Raw genomic sequence first — 16,553 nt, 5'->3', positions numbered from 1 at the left:
GCACCACGGATTCCCAGACAGTCTCCCACACTGGTACTAGCGAGGCCTTAAGCTGTGTAACTTCTGCGATCTGACGAGAGCAGGCACATTCAGCTTAGAATGGACATTGACATTAAAAGCCTTAATCCATAGTCCTATTTAATCTATTGTGAAACAAAATCTAAACAACATAATAGAAAGTCAACCGCACCACGGATTCCCAGACAGTCTCCCACACTGGTACTAGCGAGGACTTAAGCTATGTAACTTCTGCGTTCTGACGAGAGCAGGCACATTCAGCTTAGAATGGCCATTAACGTTAAATGCTTTAATCCATAGTCCTTTTTAATCGATTGTGAAACAAAATCTAAACGACATAATAAAAAGTCAACCGCACCACGGATTCCCAGACAGTCTCCCACACTGGTACTAGCGAGGCGTTAAGCTGTGTAACTTCTGCGATCTAACGAGAGCAGGCACATTCAGCTTAGAATGGCCATTGACTTTAAATGCTTTAATCCATAGTCCTTTTTAATCGATTGTGAAACAAAATCTAAACGACATAATAAAAAGTCAACCGCACCACGGATTCCCAGACAGTCTCCCACACTGGTACTAGCGAGGACTTAAGCTATGTAACTTCTGCGTTCTGACGAGAGCAGGCACATTCAGCTTAGAATGGCCATTGACGTTAAATGCTTTAATCCATAGTCCTTTTTAATCGATTGTGAAACAAAATCTAAACGACATAATAAAAAGTCAACCGCACCACGGATTCCCAGACAGTCTCCCACACTGGTATCAGCAAGGCCTTAAGCTGTGTAACTTCTGCGATCTGACGAGAGCAGGGACATTCTGCTTAGAATGGCCATTGACATTAAATGCTTTAATCCATAGTCCTTTTTAATCGATTGTGAAACAAAATCTAAACGACATAATAAAAAGTCAACCGCACCACGGATTCCCAGACAGTCTCCCACACTGGTACTAGCGAGGCCTTAAGCTGTGTAACTTCTGCGATATGACGAGAGCAGGCACATTCAGGTTAGAATGGCCATTGACATTAAAAGCCTTAATCCATAGTCCTATTTAATCTATTGTGAAACAAAATCTAAACAACATAATAAAAAGTCAACCGCACCACGGATTCCCAGACAGTCTCCCACACTGGTACTAGCGAGGCCTTAAGCTGTGTAACTTCTGCGATCTGACAAGAGCAGGGACATTCAGCTTAGAATGGCCATTGACATTAAATGCTTTAATCCATAGTCCTTTTTAATCGATTGTGAAACAAAATCTAAACGACATAATAAAAATTCAACCGCACCACGGATTCCCAGACAGTCTCCCACACTGGTACTAGCGAGGCCTTAAGCTGTGTAACTTCTGCGTTCTGACGAGAGCAGGCACATTCAGCTTAGAATGGCCATTGACGATAAATGCTTTAATCCATAGTCCTATTTAATCTATTGTGAAACAAAATCTAAACGACATAATAAAAAGTCAAGCGCACCACGGATTCCCAGACAGTCTCCCACACTGGTACTAGCGAGGCCTTAAGCTGTGTAACTTCTGCGTTCGGACGAGAGCAGGCACATTCAGCTTAGAATGGCCATTGACGTTAAATTCTTTAATCCATAGTCCTATTTAATCTATTGTGAAACAAAATCTAAACGGCATAATAAAAAGTCAACCGCACCACGGATTCCCAGACAGTCTCCCACACTGGTACTAGCGAGGCGTTAAGCTGTGTAACTTCTGCGATCTAACGAGAGCAGACACATTCAGCTTAGAATGGCCATTCAGCTTAGAATGGCCATTGACGTTAAATGCTTTAATCCATAGTCCTTTTTTATCGATTGTGAAACAAAATCTAAACGACATAATAAAAAGTCAACCGCACCACGGATTTCCAGACAGTCTCCCACACTGGTACTAGCGAGGCCTTAAGCTGTGTAACTTCTGCGATCTGACGAGAGCAGGCACATTCAGCTTAGAATGGCCATTGACATTAAATGCTTTAATCCATAGTCCTTTTTAATCGATTGTGAAACAAAATCTAAACGACATAATAAAAATTCAACCGCACAATTGATTCCGAGACAGTCTCCCACACTGGTACTAGCGAGGCCTTAAGCCGTGTAACTTCTGCGATCTGACGAAAGGAGGCACATTCAGCTTAGGATGGCCATTGACGTTAAATGCTTTAATCCATAGTCCTATTTAATCTATTGTGAAACAAAATCTAAACGACATAATAAAAAGTCAACCACACCACGGATTCCCAGACAGTCTCCCACACTGGTTCTAGCGAGGCGTTAAGCTGTGCAACTTCTGCGATCTAACGAGAGCAGGCACATTCAGTTTAGAATGGCCATTGACATTAAATGCTTTAATCCATATTCCTTTTTAATCGATTGTGAAACAAAATCTAAACGACATAATAAAAAGTCAACCGCACCACGGATTCCCAGACAGTCTCCCACACTGGTACTAACGAGGCCTTAAGCTGTGTAACTTCTGCGATCTGACGAGAGCAGGCACATTCAGCTTAGAATGGCCATTGCCATTAAAAGCCTTAATCCATAGTCCTATTTAATCTATTGTGAAACAAAATCTAAACAACATAATAAAAAGTCAACCGCACCACAGATTCCCAGACAGTCTCCCACACTGGTACTAGCGAGGCCTTAAGCTGTGTAACTTCTGCGATCTGACGAGAGCAGGGACATTCAGTTTAGAATGGCCATTGACATTAAATGCTTTAATCCATAGTCCTATTTAATCTATTGTGAAACAAAATCTAAACAAAATAATAAAAAGTCAACCGCACCACGGATTCCCAGACAGTCTCCCACACTGGTACTAGCGAGGCCTTGAGCTGTGTAACTTCTGCGATCTGACGAGAGCAGGTACATTCAGCTTAGAATGGCCATTGACATTAAAAGCCTTAATCCATAGTCCTATTTAATCTATTGTGAAACAAAATCTAAACAACATAATAAAAAGTCAACCGCACCACGGATTCCCAGAGAGTCTCCCACACTGGTACTAGCGAGGCCTTAAGCTGTGTAACTTCTGCGATCTGACGAGAGCAGGTACATTCAGCTTAGAATGGCCATTGACATTAAAAGACTTAATCCATAGTCCTATTTAATCGATTGTGAAACAAAATCTAAACAACATAATAAAAAGTCAACCGCACCACGGATTCCCAGACAGTCTCCCACACTGGTACTAGCGAGGCCTTAAGCTGTGTAACTTCTGCGATCTGACGAGAGCAGGCACATTCAGCTTAGAATGGCCATTGATGTTAAATGCTTTAATCCATAGTCCTATTTAATCTATTGTGAAACAAAATCTAAACGACATAATAAAAAGTCAGCCGCACCACGGATTCCCAGACAGTCTCCCACAATGGTACTAGCGAGGCCTTAAGCTGTGTAACTTCTGCGATCTGACGAGAGCAGGGACATTCAGCTTAGAATGGCCATTGACATCAAATGCTTTAATCCATAGTCCTTTTTAATCGATTGTGAAACAAAATCTAAACGACATAATAAAAATTCAACCGCACCACGGATTCCCAGACAGTCTCCCACACTGGTACTAGCGAGGCCTTAAGCTGTGTAACTTCTGCGATCTGACGAGAGCAGGCACATTCAGCTTAGAATGGCCATTGACGTCAAATGCTTTAATCCATAGTCCTATTTAATCTATTGTGAAACAAAATGTAAACGACATAATAAAAAGTCAACCGCACCACGGATTCCCAGACAGTCTCCCACACTGGTACTAGCGAGGCGTTAAGCTGTGTAACTTCTGCGATCTAACGAGAGCAGGCACATTCAGCTTAGAATGGCCATTGACATTAAATGCTTTAATCCATAGTCCTTTTTAATCGATTGTGAAACAAAATCTAAACGACATAATAAAAAGTCAACCGCACCACGGATTCCCAGACAGTCTCCCACACTGGTACTAGCGAGGCCTTAAGCTGTGTAACTTCTGCGATCTGACGAGAGCAGGCACATTCAGCTTAGAATGGCCATTGACATTAAAAGCCTTAATCCATAGTCCTATTTAATTTATTGTGAAACAAAATCTAAACAACATAATAAAAAGTCAACCGCACCACGGATTCCCAGACAGTCTCCCACACTGGTACTAGCGAGGCCTTAAGCTGTGTAACTTCTGCGTTCGGACGAGAGCAGGCACATTCAGCTTAGAATGGCCATTGACGTTAAATGCTTTAATCCATAGTCCTATTTAATCTAATGTGAAACAAAATCTAAACGACATAATAAAAAGTCAACCGCACCACGGATTCCCAGACAGTCTCCCACACTGGTACTAGCGAGGCGTTAAGCTGTGTAACTTCTGCGATCTAACAAGAGCAGGCACATTCAGCTTAGAATGGCCATTGACTATAAAAGTTTTAATCCATAGTCCTTTTTAATCGATTGTGAAACAAAATCTAAACGACATAATAAAAAGTCAACCGCACCACGGATTCCCAGACAGTCTCCCACACTGGTACTAGCGAGGCCTTAAGCTGTGTAACTTCTGCGATCTGACGAGAGCAGGCACATTCAGCTTAGAATGGCCATTGACATTAAAATCCTTAATCCATAGTCCTATTTAATCGATTGTGAAACAAAATCTAAACGACATAATAAAAAGTCAACCGCACCACGGATTCCCAGACAGTCTCCCACACTGGTACTAGCGAGGCCTTAAGCTGTGTAACTTCTGCGATCTGACGAGAGCAGGCACATTCAGCTTAGAATGGCCATTGACATTAAATGCTTTAATCCATAGTCCTTTTTAATCGATTGTGAAACAAAATCTAAACGACATAATATAAAGTCAACCGCACCACGGATTCCCAGACAGTCTCCCACACTGGTACTAGCGAGGCCTTAAGCTGTGTAACTTCTGCGATCTGACGAGAGCAGGCACATTCAGCTTAGAATGGCCATTGACATTAAAAGCCTTAATCCATAGTCCTATTTAATCTATTGTGAAACAAAATCTAAACAACATAATAAAAAGTCAACCGCACCACGGATTCCCAGACAGTCTCCCACACTAGTACTAGCGAGGCCTTAAGCTGTGTAACTTCTGCGATCTGACGAGAGAAGGCACATTCAGCTTAGAATGGCCATTGACATTAAATGCTTTAATCCATAGTCCTTTTTAATCGATTGTGAAACAAAATCTAAACGACATAATAAAAATTCAACCGCACCACGGATTCCCAGACAGTCTCCCACACTGGTGCTAGCGAGGACTTAAGCTGTGTAACTTCTGCGATCTGACGAGAGCAGGCACATTCAGCTTAGAATGGCCATTGACGTTAAATGCTTTAATCCATAGTCCTATTTAATCTATTGTGAAACAAAATCTAAACGACATAATAAAAAGTCAACCGCACCACGGATTCCCAGACAGTCTCCCACACTGGTACTAGCAAGGCCTTAAGCTGTGTAACTTCTGCGATCTGACGAGAGCAGGGACATTCAGCTTAGAATGGCCATTGACATTAAATGCTTTAATCCATAGTCCTTTTTAATCGATTGTGAAACAAAATCTAAACGACATAATAAAAATTCAACCGCACCACGGATTCCCAGACAGTCTCCCACACTGGTACTAGCGAGGACTTAAGCTGTGTAACTACTGCGATCTGACGAGAGCAGGCACATTCAGCTTAGAATGGCCATTGACGTTAAATCCTTTAATCCATAGTCCTATTTAATCTATTGTGAAACAAAATCTAAACGACATAATAAAAAGTCAACCGCACCACGGATTCCCAGACAGTCTCCCACACTGGTACTAGCGAGGCCTTAAGCTGTGTAACTTCTGCGATCTGACGAGAGCAGGCACATTCAGCTTAGAATGGCCATTGAAGTTAAATGCTTTAATCCATAGTCCTATTTAATCTATTGTGAAACAAAATCTAAACGACATAATAAAAAGTCAACCGCACCCCGGATTCCCAGACAGTCTCCCACACTGGTACTAGCGAGGCCTTAAGCTGTGTAACTTCTGCGATCTAACGAGGGCAGGCACATTCAGCTTAGAATGGCCATTGACATTAAATGCTTTAATCCATAGTCCTTTTTAATCGATTGTGAAACAAAATCTAAACGACATAATAAAAAGTCAACCGCACCACGGCTTCCCAGACAGTCTCCCACACTGGTACTAGCGAGGCCTTAAGCTGTGTAACTTCTGCGATCTGACGAGAGCAGGCACATTCAGCTTAGAATGGCCATTGACTATAAAAGTTTTAATCCATAGTCCTTTTTAATCGATTGTGAAACAAAATCTAAACGACATAATAAAAAGTCAACCGCACCACGGATTCCCAGACAGTCTCCCACACTGGTACTAGCGAGGCGTTAAGCTGTGTAACTTCTGCGATCTGACGAGAGCAGGGACATTCAGCTTAGAATGGCCATTGCCATTAAATGCTTTAATCCATAGTCCTTTTTAATCGATTGTGAAACAAAATCTAAACGACATAATAAAAATTCAACCGCACCACGGATTCCCAGACAGTCTCCAACGCTGGTACTAGCGAGGGCTTAAGCCGTGTAACTTCTGCGATCTGACGAGAGCAGGCACATTCAGCTTAGAATGGCCATTGAAGTTAAATGCTTTAATCCACAGTCCTATTTAATCTATTGTGAAACAAAATCTAAACGACATAATAAAAATTCAACCGCACCACGGATTCCCAGACAGTCTCCCACACTGGTACTAGCGAGGCCTTAAGCTGTGTAACTTCTGCGATCTGACGAAAGGAGGCACATTCAGCTTAGGATGGCCATTGACGTTAAATGCTTTAATCCATAGTCCTATTTAATCTATTGTGAAACAAAATCTAAACGACATAATAAAAAGTCAACCACACCACGGATTCCCAGACAGTCTCCCACACTGGTTCTAGCGAGGCGTTAAGCTGTGCAACTTCTGCGATCTAACGAGAGCAGGCACATTCAGTTTAGAATGGCCATTGACATTAAATGCTTTAATCCATATTCCTTTTTAATCGATTGTGAAACAAAATCTAAACGACATAATAAAAAGTCAACCGCACCACGGATTCCCAGACAGTCTCCCACACTGGTACTAACGAGGCCTTAAGCTGTGTAACTTCTGCGATCTGACGAGAGCAGGCACATTCAGCTTAGAATGGCCATTGCCATTAAAAGCCTTAATCCATAGTCCTATTTAATCTATTGTGAAACAAAATCTAAACAACATAATAAAAAGTCAACCGCACCACAGATTCCCAGACAGTCTCCCACACTGGTACTAGCGAGGCCTTAAGCTGTGTAACTTCTGCGATCTGACGAGAGCAGGGACATTCAGTTTAGAATGGCCATTGACATTAAATGCTTTAATCCATAGTCCTATTTAATCTATTGTGAAACAAAATCTAAACAAAATAATAAAAAGTCAACCGCACCACGGATTCCCAGACAGTCTCCCACACTGGTACTAGCGAGGCCTTGAGCTGTGTAACTTCTGCGATCTGACGAGAGCAGGTACATTCAGCTTAGAATGGCCATTGACATTAAAAGCCTTAATCCATAGTCCTATTTAATCTATTGTGAAACAAAATCTAAACAACATAATAAAAAGTCAACCGCACCACGGATTCCCAGAGAGTCTCCCACACTGGTACTAGCGAGGCCTTAAGCTGTGTAACTTCTGCGATCTGACGAGAGCAGGTACATTCAGCTTAGAATGGCCATTGACATTAAAAGACTTAATCCATAGTCCTATTTAATCGATTGTGAAACAAAATCTAAACAACATAATAAAAAGTCAACCGCACCACGGATTCCCAGACAGTCTCCCACACTGGTACTAGCGAGGCCTTAAGCTGTGTAACTTCTGCGATCTGACGAGAGCAGGCACATTCAGCTTAGAATGGCCATTGATGTTAAATGCTTTAATCCATAGTCCTATTTAATCTATTGTGAAACAAAATCTAAACGACATAATAAAAAGTCAGCCGCACCACGGATTCCCAGACAGTCTCCCACAATGGTACTAGCGAGGCCTTAAGCTGTGTAACTTCTGCGATCTGACGAGAGCAGGGACATTCAGCTTAGAATGGCCATTGACATCAAATGCTTTAATCCATAGTCCTTTTTAATCGATTGTGAAACAAAATCTAAACGACATAATAAAAATTCAACCGCACCACGGATTCCCAGACAGTCTCCCACACTGGTACTAGCGAGGCCTTAAGCTGTGTAACTTCTGCGATCTGACGAGAGCAGGCACATTCAGCTTAGAATGGCCATTGACGTCAAATGCTTTAATCCATAGTCCTATTTAATCTATTGTGAAACAAAATGTAAACGACATAATAAAAAGTCAACTGCACCACGGATTCCCAGACAGTCTCCCACACTGGTACTAGCGAGGCGTTAAGCTGTGTAACTTCTGCGATCTAACGAGAGCAGGCACATTCAGCTTAGAATGGCCATTGACATTAAATGCTTTAATCCATAGTCCTTTTTAATCGATTGTGAAACAAAATCTAAACGACATAATAAAAAGTCAACCGCACCACGGATTCCCAGACAGTCTCCCACACTGGTACTAGCGAGGCCTTAAGCTGTGTAACTTCTGCGATCTGACGAGAGCAGGCACATTCAGCTTAGAATGGCCATTGACATTAAAAGCCTTAATCCATAGTCCTATTTAATTTATTGTGAAACAAAATCTAAACAACATAATAAAAAGTCAACCGCACCACGGATTCCCAGACAGTCTCCCACACTGGTACTAGCGAGGCGTTAAGCTGTGTAACTTCTGCGATCTGACGAGAGCAGGCACATTCAGCTCAGAATGGCCATTGACATTAAAAGCCTTAATCCATAGTCCTATTTAATCTATTGTGAAACAAAATCTAAACGACATAATAAAAAGTCAACCGCACCACGGATTCCCACACTGGTACTAACGAGTCCTTAAGCTGTGTAACTTCTGCGATCTGACGAGGGCAGGCACATTCAGCTTAGAATGGCCATTGACCTTAAATGCTTTAATCCACAGTCCTTTTTAATCGATTGTGAAACAAAATCTAAACGACATAATAAAAAGTCAACCGCACCACGGATTCCCACACTGGTACTAACGAGTCCTTAAGCTGTGTAACTTCTGCGATCTGACGAGGGCAGGCACATTCAGCTTAGAATGGCCATTGACCTTAAATGCTTTAATCCATAGTCCTATTTAATCTATTGTGAAACAAAATCTAAACGACATAATAAAAAGTCAACCGCATCACGGATTCCCAGACAGTCTCCCACACTGGTACTAGCGAGGCCTTAAGCTGTGTAACTTCTGCGCTTTGACGAGAGCAGGCACATTCAGCTTAGAATGGCCATTGACGTTAAAAGCCTTAATCCATAGTCCTTTTAATAATAATAATCTTTATTTATATAGCGCCAACATATTACGCAGCACTTTACAATTTAGAGGGAACATGAAACAAACAATATCAGACATTACATAGTGTCAAAGTTAATTTACAATTCAAACCTGTGGAGTGAGGTACCTGCTCGCAAGAGCTTACAATCTATGAGGAAATAAGGGAGACACAAAGTGTACCAGTATTTGTTCTGTACAATGGCCTGGCCATTTTTATACACATGCGGTGGTAACATAAAGCTGCATGAGCCGGTCACCAGCCAGTATCCGTGTATGACGGACATGAAGAGAAGGAGTGTGAGGGAATCTTATTCTGATGACTAATCTAAAAGGAGGGCCATGGAAAGGAGTTAGATTAGGGAATGTTATAGGCCTGTAAGGAAAAGAAAAAACAAAACCTGGTAAAAAAGGCACTCGGCTCAATAAAGTCGCAATTTAATTATGAAAAGTTTATTAACCCCTTCCCGCTCCTTGACGTACTATTACGTCATGGCAGCTGTATCGTTCGCGCTCCATGCCGTAATAGTACGTCTCGGGAGTAACGGCCGTTTCGGCCGTCCTCCCGACACATACAGGAGCTGTGACGCTGCTGTCTTGTTCAGCAGCTGTCACAGCTCCTACAGCGGGGACCGATCGCTGTGTCCCCGCTGATTAACCCCTTAAAAGCCGCGTTCTATAGAGATCGCGGCTTTTTAGGGGTTAAGCTGCCATCGCCGGCCTGCTACGCGATAGCGGCCGGCGATGGTGACTATGGCAACCGGACACCAAACAATGGCGTCCGGCTATGCCATAGACGGAAGCCTAGTGGGTCCTGACAACGTCAGGACCCACTATGCTTGCTGTCAGTGAGTAGCTGACAGTTCTAATACACTGCACTACGCATGTAGTGCAGTGTATTAGAATAGCGATCAGGGCCTCCTGCCCTCAAGTCCCCTAGTGGGACAAAGTAATAAAGTAAAAAAAAAGTTAAAAAAAGATGTGTAAAAATAAGAAAATAAAAGTTTTAAAAGTAATAAAAGTAAAAGTCCCACTTTTTCCATTATCAGTCCTTTATTATTAATAAAAATATATAAACAAACAAATAAACTATACATAATTGGTATCGCCACGTCCGTAACGGCCTGAACTACAAAATTATTTTGTTATTTATCCCGCACGGTGAACGCCGTAAAAAAAAATATTAATAAACCGTACCACAATCACAATTGTTTGGTCACTTCACCTCCCAAAAAATGGAATAAAAAGAGATCAAAAAGTCGCATGTACCTAAAAATGGTACTGATGGAAAATACAGTTCGTTACGCAAAAAATAAGTCCTCGCACGGCTTTATTGATTGAAAAATACAAACGTTCTGGCTCTTAGAATAAGGTAACACAAAAAGTGAATGATTGTTTACAAAACGTATTTTATTGTGCAAACGCCATAAGACATAAAAAAAAACTATAAACATCTGGTATCGCCGTGATCGTATCGCCCCGCAGAATAAAGTTAATATATCATTTATCGCGCACGGTGAACGCTGTAAAAAAAAAAGTATACAAAAACAATAGTAGAATTGCTGTTTATTAGTCACCACGCCACCTAAAAATGGAATAAAAACTGATCAAAAAGCCGCATGCACCCCATGAAAACTACAATGGATTCCTCAAGGGGTCTAGTTTCCAAATTGGGGTCACTTTTGGGGGGTTTCCAATGTTTTGCACCACAAGACCTCTTCAAACCGGACATGGTGCCTAATAAAAAAGAGGGCTCAAAATCCGCTAGGTGCTCCTTTGCTTCGGAGGCCGGTGCTTCAGTCCATTACCGCCCGAGGGCCACATGTGGGATATTTCTCAAAACTGCAGAATCTGGGCAAGTATTGAGTTGCGTTTCTCTGATAAATCCTTTTGTGTTATAAAAAAAATGGTATAAAAAGAGTAAATTTCACCTCTACTTTGCTCTAAATTTCAGTGAAACACCTAAAGGGTTCATAAACTTTCTAAATGCTGTTGTGAATACTTTGAGGGGTCTAGTTTCTAAAATGGGGTGTTTGATAGGGGTTTCTAATATATGGGCCCCTCAAAGCAACTTCTGAACTGAACTGGAACCTAAAAAAATAAATAAATGAGGCAATACTTCGCTTCTTACATTATACTGATAATGAGCCGTGCCCACTCCGAGATGACCCCAGTTTTGACCGTTTGTATAAACGGAGAACCCTATTAGACCGTTCCAGTGCCCGGTTTTCCCAAGCATACACGCCTGAGAAGTGTATTTCTATTGATGAGTCCCTGGTACATTTTAAAGGGAGGGTTCAATTCCGCCAGTACCTGCCAGGTAAGAGGGCAAGGTATGGCGTGAAGATGTATGAGCTGTGCGAGAGTGCATCAGGGTATACCTACAGGTTTAGGATATATGAAGGAAAGGCCACCCCCAAACCAGACTGCATCCTGGACTACAATAGGTACATGGGAGGGATGGACTTGTCAAATCAAGTCCTGAAGCCCTACAGCGCCATGCGGTGTGGTATAAGAAGCTGGCCGGGCACATCATACAGAGGGCTTTGTACAATGCGTATGTGCTACGTCGATGTGCAGGCCAGAGGGGAACTTTCCTGGAATTTCAAGATCTAATCTTTAGGGACCAGGAAGGGGGGGCACCCAGTACTTCTGGAAGCGAGGCCACACGCATCGTACCAGGGCAACACTTTCCAGGAGAAGGTTCCCAAACCGGTGGAAAGGGAAAGAGTCAAAAGAGGTGCAGAGTCTGCTATAAGAGGGGGATAAGGAAGAACACAATATTCCAATGTGACACGTGTCCCGAAAAACCAGGGCTCTGTATAAAAGATTGTTTTAAAATGTATCATACATCCCTTGATTTTTAATTTACCCTGATGCACTCCGCACAGCTTACCCCCCTCATCTTTCCCTTCTGAGCCCTGCCGTATGCCCAGGCAGCTGATAACAGCCACATGTAGGGTATTGTCATACCCAGGAGAACCCACATTACAATTTAAGGGGTGTATATCTCCGGTGGCGCATGCTGGGCACACTATATTGGACACTGAAATGGCATATACATATATAAAATTGCAAATCTCACACTGCACCATCTGCTGCGCATTATCTTTTACACAGTACCTGTGGGGTCAAAATGCTCACTACACCTCTAGATGAATGTCTTAAGGGGTGTAGTTTTTAAAATGGGGTCACTTCTCGGGGGTTTCAACTGTACTGGTACCTCAGGGGCTTCTGCACACATGACTTAGCACCAGAAAAGCTCCAGTAGGCCAAATGGTGGTCCTTTCCTTCTGAGCCCTCCCATGGGCCCAAAGGGCAGTTTATCACCACAAATGGGGTATTGCCGCACTAAGGACAAATTGGGCAACAAAATGGGGTATGTTGTTCCCTGTGAAAATAAGAAAATTTGATCAAAAATGACATTTTATTGGAAAAAATATCATTTTTTTCATTTCACAGCCCAATTCAAATAGGTGCTGTGAAAAAACTGTGCGGTCAAAATGATAACAAAAACCATACATGAATTCCTTGAGGGGTGTAATTTCCAAAATGGGGTCACTTCTGGTGGGTTTCCATTGTTTTGATACCTCAACGCCTCTTCAAACCTGGCATGCTGCCTAAAATATATTCTAATAAAAAAAGAGGCCTCAAAATGCACTAGGTGCTTCTTTGCTTCTAGGGCTTGTGTTTTAGTCCACGAGCGCAGTAGGGCCACATGTGGGACATTTCTAAAAACTGAAGAATCTGGACAATACATATTTAGTAGTGTTTCTCTGGTAAAACCTTCTCTGTTACTAAAAAAAAATTGAATAAAATTGAAATTCAGCAGAAAAAATGAAATTTGCAAATTTCATTTCCACTTTGCTTTAATTCCTGTGAAATGCCTGAAGGGTTAAAAAACTTTCTATATGCTGTTTTGAATACTTTGAGGGGTCTAGTTTTTAAAATGGGGTGTTTTATGGGGGTTTCTAATACATAGGCCCCTCAAATCCACTTCAGAACTGAACTGGCACCTTCAAAAAAAGGCTTTTGAAATTTTCTTAAGAATATGAGAAATTGCTGTTTATGTTCTAAACCTTGTAACGTCCAAGAAAAATAAAATAATGTTCAAAAAACGATGCCAATCTAAAGTAGACATATGGGAAATGTGAACTAGTAACTATTTTGGGTGGTATAACCGTCTGTTTTTCAAGCAGATGCATTTAAATTCTGAAAAATGCTATTTTTTGTACATTTTCTCTAAATTTTGCAATTTTTCACAAATAAAGACTGAATATATCGACCAAATTTTACCACGAACATGAAGCCCAAAGTGTCACGAGAAAACAATCTCAGAATCGCTTGGATAGGTTTAAGCATTCCGACGTTATTACCACATAAAGTGAAATATGTCAGATTTGAAAAATGGGCTCTGAGCCTTAAGGCCCAAACTAGGCTGCGTCCTTAAGGGGTTAATGTATATTTAAAATTATGCAATCTTGCACAAAAACCTACAAACAGACATCACAAACCTGGCCGGGTAATGAATGGCAAAGAAATCAGATTTAAGAAAAATTCTCATTTAGCATGGCCATATAACAAATAGTATCAAGTAATAAGTTACTTCAATACAGGCCATACAAGTGGATAAATCAGATACAATGTAGTAAATGGAGGCAACGTACTAACCAAGGTCATTTACAAATGACATAACAACCATGGATATAAGCAATCCTGCTGATCAGATAGCAGTATACAGATGGGCTTACTGGCAAGGATATACATGCAATGAACCCATAGAGCACATGAATATATTCAAGAGTATATACTTATCAATAGGTAGTATATGTGGAAGTCCATAGGGTTCTCTTCAGATGAAAACGATCAGGTCACTCCATGAGAAAATAAAGCTCTTGTGTCTCCTCAAAGCTCCAGTGTAAAGTGACTGCAGGCAGCAGATAGAGATCAGTCCATTCCGTGCCGTTCCTCTGTAGCCTCCCAGCACAGGGAAAGATAATCATGCAGCAGGTGTGTCGACACTCCAACATGTGAGAGTCCACAGGACCGAATCCCCTCCTGGGACAAGCAAAAGCAGGAAGTGGCAAGTCAGAGCCGTATCCTCCACAGCAGGGCAAGTGCTAGCAATGCGTTTCCCAGTTTTGACAGCTTGTATTGCCAGTAAGGTTCACACTTAGGTGAAATATCCTTGTGTCCTTGTATCCAGCTCAAAGGAGTCTTAACTCCAAATAGGAGGGCAGGAGTGCAGGAGTGCACAACTTCCGAGCTTTCCGTCCATTCATCATGTGCTACGTCCAAATCTCATGCATAGTATCCATGTGGGTTAGTTACCTCCAAGTTGCCATTCACCGGTATGTGACGTCACAGAATTGCCAACATGTTTCGTCACAGACGTGACTTCCTCAGGGCGTGTATTACAACATCAGAGCCAACCCTCTATATCAAGGGATTGTTAACCAATAGTATTTGTCGAGTAGTAATACACCTATTAACCCTAGTGCTCCCAAATGGGACCAGGGTACTTAGTGTCAACAGTATATCATTATCAATAATACAATACAATGTATGTCTATAAAATTGTCTCCATTGACTGTCCCCATCAAAAATAATAACAACAAAAAATGATGAAATCAAAAAATATAATATAAATAAATAAAATAAAATAAAATAAAAGAGAAAAAAGAAATAATTAAAAATGTTATTTTTGTTTATATAATGTTATAGGCCTGTCTAAATAGATGTGTTTTCAGGGCACGTTTAAAACTGTGGATATTGGGAATTAATCTGATTGTCTGGGCTGCACGAGAGAAATCTTTGAGACGGGAGTGGGAGGTTTGGATTATGGAGGATTTTAATCTTAGGTCGTTGGCAGAACGTAGAGCCCGAGTAGGGTGGTAGACAGAGATGAGGGAGGAGATGTAAGGAGGTGCAGCACTGTGGAGAGCTTTGTGGGTGAGAGTAATAAGTTTACAGGGTAGAGGCGTTGGTGTAGCGGTTGGTCATAAAGATGTGCCTGGCTGCTGCATTGAGGATAGATTGGAGAGGGGAGAGTTTGGTGAGGGGAAGACCGACTAGTAATGAGTTACAGTAGTCAAGACGAGAGTGAATCAGAGCAACAATGAGACTTTTGGCGGTTTCCTCTGTAAGAAAAGAGCGGATTCTGGAGATGTTTTTGAGGTGAAAATGAAAGGAGCATGAAAGTGATTGTATGTGAGGAGTAAAGGAAAGATCTGAGTCAAAAATAACCCCGAGACAGCAGGCGTGCTGCTTAGGAGTGATGGTAGTGCCACACACAGAGATGGAGACATCAGGTTTAGGGAGGTTAGTAGATGGTGGGAACACAACGAGCTCAGTTTTAGAAAGATTCAGTTTCAGATATAGTGAGGACATGATGTTAGAGACAGCGGACAGACAATCACTGGTGTTCTGTATTAGAGCAGGGGTGATGTCACGGGAAGAGACATATAATTGGGTGATTGGGTGTCATCAGCGTAGAGATGGTACTGGAAGCCAAATCTGCTGATGGTTTGTCCAATAGGGTCTGTGTAGAGAGAAAAGAGAAGCGGACCTAGGACTGATCCCTGAGGAACCCCGATAGCAAGGGGAAGATGAGAAGAGGTGGAACCAGCAAATGACACACTGAATGAGCGGTCAGAGAGATAGGAGAAAAACCAAGAGAGAGCCGCGTCCTTGAGGCCAATACAGTGGAGCATGTTAAGTAGGAGTTTGTGGTCTACAGTGTCAAAGGCTGCAGAGAGATCCAAAAGAATCAGGAGAGAGGATTTACCGTCCGATTTAGCCACCAAGAGATCATTTGAGACACTGACGGAAAGCCGGCGGAACCCATTAAAGTCAACGGAAACATTGCTTCTGGCATTACAGAATGTCACAATGCAGATGTGAACATAGCCTTAGATATCTTTTATAGCAAAATGCCTCTTTCTCCACCTACACCAACTTTTCTCTTCGTCCAGCCTCTTAAAACCAATCTCTCACTTTTAATCCACTGCTAATATCCGTCGATTTTCGGCTTCACTGGGGGATCAGGCTACAACTTCTGCCCATAGAAGTCTAAGAAGAGGGGGTGGAGGAGGGCCATAGGTTCCTAATCT

At 41.9% G+C, this 16,553-nt stretch overlaps 40 pseudogenes; all 40 read right to left on the bottom strand.

Moving 5' to 3' along the window:
* Window positions 1–178: 178 nt before the first annotated feature.
* LOC142675117 (5S ribosomal RNA) lies at window positions 179–297 on the bottom strand (annotated as a pseudogene).
* Window positions 298–364: 67 nt separating this feature from the next.
* On the bottom strand, window positions 365–483 carry LOC142675119 (5S ribosomal RNA; annotated as a pseudogene).
* Window positions 484–550: 67 nt separating this feature from the next.
* On the bottom strand, window positions 551–669 carry LOC142675107 (5S ribosomal RNA; annotated as a pseudogene).
* A 253-nt stretch (window positions 670–922) lies between these two features.
* LOC142675127 (5S ribosomal RNA) lies at window positions 923–1,041 on the bottom strand (annotated as a pseudogene).
* A 67-nt stretch (window positions 1,042–1,108) lies between these two features.
* Window positions 1,109–1,227, bottom strand: LOC142675106 (5S ribosomal RNA; annotated as a pseudogene).
* Window positions 1,228–1,294: 67 nt separating this feature from the next.
* Window positions 1,295–1,413, bottom strand: LOC142675066 (5S ribosomal RNA; annotated as a pseudogene).
* A 67-nt stretch (window positions 1,414–1,480) lies between these two features.
* Window positions 1,481–1,599, bottom strand: LOC142675053 (5S ribosomal RNA; annotated as a pseudogene).
* A 271-nt stretch (window positions 1,600–1,870) lies between these two features.
* Window positions 1,871–1,989, bottom strand: LOC142675105 (5S ribosomal RNA; annotated as a pseudogene).
* Window positions 1,990–2,428: 439 nt separating this feature from the next.
* LOC142675090 (5S ribosomal RNA) lies at window positions 2,429–2,547 on the bottom strand (annotated as a pseudogene).
* Window positions 2,548–2,614: 67 nt separating this feature from the next.
* On the bottom strand, window positions 2,615–2,733 carry LOC142675115 (5S ribosomal RNA; annotated as a pseudogene).
* Window positions 2,734–2,800: 67 nt separating this feature from the next.
* On the bottom strand, window positions 2,801–2,919 carry LOC142675128 (5S ribosomal RNA; annotated as a pseudogene).
* Window positions 2,920–2,986: 67 nt separating this feature from the next.
* LOC142675097 (5S ribosomal RNA) lies at window positions 2,987–3,105 on the bottom strand (annotated as a pseudogene).
* A 67-nt stretch (window positions 3,106–3,172) lies between these two features.
* On the bottom strand, window positions 3,173–3,291 carry LOC142675100 (5S ribosomal RNA; annotated as a pseudogene).
* Window positions 3,292–3,358: 67 nt separating this feature from the next.
* Window positions 3,359–3,477, bottom strand: LOC142675112 (5S ribosomal RNA; annotated as a pseudogene).
* A 67-nt stretch (window positions 3,478–3,544) lies between these two features.
* LOC142675104 (5S ribosomal RNA) lies at window positions 3,545–3,663 on the bottom strand (annotated as a pseudogene).
* Window positions 3,664–3,730: 67 nt separating this feature from the next.
* LOC142675118 (5S ribosomal RNA) lies at window positions 3,731–3,849 on the bottom strand (annotated as a pseudogene).
* Window positions 3,850–3,916: 67 nt separating this feature from the next.
* LOC142675041 (5S ribosomal RNA) lies at window positions 3,917–4,035 on the bottom strand (annotated as a pseudogene).
* Window positions 4,036–4,102: 67 nt separating this feature from the next.
* Window positions 4,103–4,221, bottom strand: LOC142675109 (5S ribosomal RNA; annotated as a pseudogene).
* Window positions 4,222–4,288: 67 nt separating this feature from the next.
* Window positions 4,289–4,407, bottom strand: LOC142675126 (5S ribosomal RNA; annotated as a pseudogene).
* A 67-nt stretch (window positions 4,408–4,474) lies between these two features.
* Window positions 4,475–4,593, bottom strand: LOC142675029 (5S ribosomal RNA; annotated as a pseudogene).
* Window positions 4,594–4,660: 67 nt separating this feature from the next.
* LOC142675017 (5S ribosomal RNA) lies at window positions 4,661–4,779 on the bottom strand (annotated as a pseudogene).
* A 67-nt stretch (window positions 4,780–4,846) lies between these two features.
* Window positions 4,847–4,965, bottom strand: LOC142675005 (5S ribosomal RNA; annotated as a pseudogene).
* A 67-nt stretch (window positions 4,966–5,032) lies between these two features.
* On the bottom strand, window positions 5,033–5,151 carry LOC142675110 (5S ribosomal RNA; annotated as a pseudogene).
* Window positions 5,152–5,404: 253 nt separating this feature from the next.
* LOC142675101 (5S ribosomal RNA) lies at window positions 5,405–5,523 on the bottom strand (annotated as a pseudogene).
* Window positions 5,524–5,590: 67 nt separating this feature from the next.
* LOC142675123 (5S ribosomal RNA) lies at window positions 5,591–5,709 on the bottom strand (annotated as a pseudogene).
* A 67-nt stretch (window positions 5,710–5,776) lies between these two features.
* Window positions 5,777–5,895, bottom strand: LOC142675098 (5S ribosomal RNA; annotated as a pseudogene).
* Window positions 5,896–5,962: 67 nt separating this feature from the next.
* LOC142675108 (5S ribosomal RNA) lies at window positions 5,963–6,081 on the bottom strand (annotated as a pseudogene).
* Window positions 6,082–6,148: 67 nt separating this feature from the next.
* LOC142674981 (5S ribosomal RNA) lies at window positions 6,149–6,267 on the bottom strand (annotated as a pseudogene).
* Window positions 6,268–6,334: 67 nt separating this feature from the next.
* On the bottom strand, window positions 6,335–6,453 carry LOC142675125 (5S ribosomal RNA; annotated as a pseudogene).
* A 67-nt stretch (window positions 6,454–6,520) lies between these two features.
* Window positions 6,521–6,639, bottom strand: LOC142675122 (5S ribosomal RNA; annotated as a pseudogene).
* A 439-nt stretch (window positions 6,640–7,078) lies between these two features.
* On the bottom strand, window positions 7,079–7,197 carry LOC142675078 (5S ribosomal RNA; annotated as a pseudogene).
* A 67-nt stretch (window positions 7,198–7,264) lies between these two features.
* On the bottom strand, window positions 7,265–7,383 carry LOC142675114 (5S ribosomal RNA; annotated as a pseudogene).
* Window positions 7,384–7,450: 67 nt separating this feature from the next.
* On the bottom strand, window positions 7,451–7,569 carry LOC142675121 (5S ribosomal RNA; annotated as a pseudogene).
* Window positions 7,570–7,636: 67 nt separating this feature from the next.
* LOC142674975 (5S ribosomal RNA) lies at window positions 7,637–7,755 on the bottom strand (annotated as a pseudogene).
* Window positions 7,756–7,822: 67 nt separating this feature from the next.
* On the bottom strand, window positions 7,823–7,941 carry LOC142675099 (5S ribosomal RNA; annotated as a pseudogene).
* Window positions 7,942–8,008: 67 nt separating this feature from the next.
* On the bottom strand, window positions 8,009–8,127 carry LOC142675111 (5S ribosomal RNA; annotated as a pseudogene).
* Window positions 8,128–8,194: 67 nt separating this feature from the next.
* LOC142675103 (5S ribosomal RNA) lies at window positions 8,195–8,313 on the bottom strand (annotated as a pseudogene).
* Window positions 8,314–8,380: 67 nt separating this feature from the next.
* LOC142675120 (5S ribosomal RNA) lies at window positions 8,381–8,499 on the bottom strand (annotated as a pseudogene).
* A 67-nt stretch (window positions 8,500–8,566) lies between these two features.
* On the bottom strand, window positions 8,567–8,685 carry LOC142674993 (5S ribosomal RNA; annotated as a pseudogene).
* Window positions 8,686–8,752: 67 nt separating this feature from the next.
* Window positions 8,753–8,871, bottom strand: LOC142675116 (5S ribosomal RNA; annotated as a pseudogene).
* Window positions 8,872–16,553: the final 7,682 nt, after the last annotated feature.

This window comes from Rhinoderma darwinii (genome assembly GCF_050947455.1).
Source record: "Rhinoderma darwinii isolate aRhiDar2 chromosome 2 unlocalized genomic scaffold, aRhiDar2.hap1 SUPER_2_unloc_25, whole genome shotgun sequence".
NCBI lineage: Eukaryota > Metazoa > Chordata > Amphibia > Anura > Rhinodermatidae > Rhinoderma > Rhinoderma darwinii.
The sequence above is the reverse complement of the archived record's forward strand: the minus strand, read 5'-3'. Positions and strand labels throughout refer to the sequence as shown.